At 48.6% G+C, this 2,061-nt stretch overlaps 1 protein-coding gene across 2 annotated transcripts in view; it reads right to left on the bottom strand.

The window, feature by feature from the left end:
- The window catches only part of SLC38A4 (solute carrier family 38 member 4), a 61,938-nt gene extending 61,497 nt beyond the window's left edge, over positions 1-441 (bottom strand). For both annotated transcript variants that reach the window (XM_019543334.1, XM_019543332.1), the window contains exon 1: positions 296-441. The gene's annotated coding sequence lies outside the window, so the exon portion shown is untranslated. The remainder of the gene's footprint in view (positions 1-295) is intronic.
- Between the last annotated feature and the right edge of the window lie 1,620 nt (positions 442-2,061).

Raw genomic sequence — 2,061 nt, 5'->3', positions numbered from 1 at the left:
TGAGCAGCAGCGCTGTACCGCGCCCCTGAGATCCCTACAGCCCCCCGGGCTCAGTGCCCAGGGCCAGCCTTCGCCCTGCAGCTGCTGGAGGGGGCTGGTTCAGGCTGGGCTGCCCGGCCGCGGTGCCCGGCTGGGAGCGGGGCCGTGTGAGGGGGAGGCAGGCGCGCGCCGGGCGTGCAGGCGGAGCAGGCGGAGACCTGTGGCTCGCTGGGCGCAGCGGCTCTGCTGCTCTTCGGCAAACCCCTTGGCCTTAAAAAAAGCAATCGTATTGAAAGAGCTCGAATTAATTACCCACCTCGGCTTTGGCAAATTCTTTTGGGGGGATGAAGCACGTGTGCATTGGCAAGGTCCTTTCGAGGAGTGTTACAAAGTGTGCCTTGTGACCCCAGCTCGCTTTTCTTTTCTTTTTCTTTTCTTTTTTTCCTTCTGCTTTCTAAAGAGTGGAAATTTCCATCATGTGATAGGGGGCAGCATCCCCAGCCTCTCATTTCTTGCTCCCCCCTCCCTTTTCCTAAACGGCCACCAATAGTAGTGAGCCAGCAACCTGAGATGTAAACAGAAAAAAGCATCCCCACCTCCCCAGGTGGACATGTCCAGCTGTTCTGAGCCTGGGAGAGACCAGAGGCGAACATGTCCGGGAAGAGAGGTAGCTATTTCCTATACACGGCAGAAGTGACTCGGTTCCAAGTGACTTCATGCTGTGTTGCAGTTTTATCACAGGGTTTAAAAGGCATCGGTGCTAACGTTCTTTGTTCCTCCTTTTTATTGTACCTCCTGGTCTTTGTACATAGCCGCTCTTTCCAGAAGGCACATCTGATGCTGTGATATACTAGAAGCTGGACAAATTGATGTCTAACACTTCTTCATAAATGCCTGTCAGCAGAGATGGGACTGAAAATGAGCCAAGGAAAGTTGAAAAGGATTTTTATTTTTTAGCCAACAGCAGTGAGGCACAGCCCACTCATGTCTCTTTAATTAAACTAATTAGGGCTCTAAAATATTACTTTGTGAACTTTATTGATTTTTGACCCTGCCATGGTTAAGACCACAGCTGGAGTACTGCATCCAGTATTGGGGACCCCCACTTCATGGAGGATGTGGAGAAGCTTGAGAGAGTCCAGAGGAAAGCCACTCGTATGATCCAAGGCCTGGAGGGCAGGCAGGAGGAGGAGAGGCCGAGGGACTTGGGACTCTTCAGTCTGGAGAAGAGAAGGCTCAGGAGAGACTTGGTGGCAGCCTACCATTACATAAAAGGGGTACATCAGGACCTGGGAGAAGAGCTGTTCACCAGAGCTCCCCAAGGGATAACAAAGTCTAAAAGCCATACACTACAGGAAGGCTGATTTAGACTAGGCATAAGGAAAAAGTCCAAGCACCAACTCTGGACTCTTTCAGAAAACAGGTGGATACATTTCTTGCTGGGGTCACTTGATCCCAGCTGACTTCCTGCCTATTGGGGGAGGCGGGGGCTGGACCCGATGATCTCATGAGGTCCCTTCCAGCCTGTAATGTTTATGAAATCTTTGTTCAGTCAGGATGCTATCAAACTTAGCCTCTTCTGAGAAAAAAACTGTTACTTGCCAAATAAGTGAGAATGCTGGTTGCTTAAATTTATGTTGCTAAAGTTTCTGTGACAGCATAACTTGATAGGTGGCCTATTAACCATGCAGGGGTATAATTTGTTTAAGCTATCAGGGCAACATACTCATCTCCTTAGTCCTTCTCAGCGTGATGAGATCCCATTAATAACATATATACACAATGTGTACATTTTATTAATGCAACATGATAAATGCCATCAAAATGTCATTTTGATGAGCTGTTCATGCCTCAGGTAGTTCTGCCCCTGCACTATTTGGATGGCCGCCTATTTGCCTTTGCTTTCTTTCCCATTTCTTGCTGGCTGGAGTCACTTTAGACTGATAAGGTTCATTGAGTGTCCACCTTCCTCCCCATGGGAGGATGTCAGGGGCTTACCAATGCATGATAAAGACCTTTCCATTCCTGGTAAGAGCGTTCATGTTCCTGAACTCAAAATAACCTGTAAAACTCTAGATTACT

The sequence above is a fragment of the Crocodylus porosus genome, unplaced genomic scaffold (genome assembly GCF_001723895.1).
Source record: "Crocodylus porosus isolate Cpor-Errol unplaced genomic scaffold, CroPor_comp1, whole genome shotgun sequence".
Classification (NCBI taxonomy): domain Eukaryota; kingdom Metazoa; phylum Chordata; order Crocodylia; family Crocodylidae; genus Crocodylus; species Crocodylus porosus.
The sequence above is the reverse complement of the archived record's forward strand: the minus strand, read 5'-3'. Positions and strand labels throughout refer to the sequence as shown.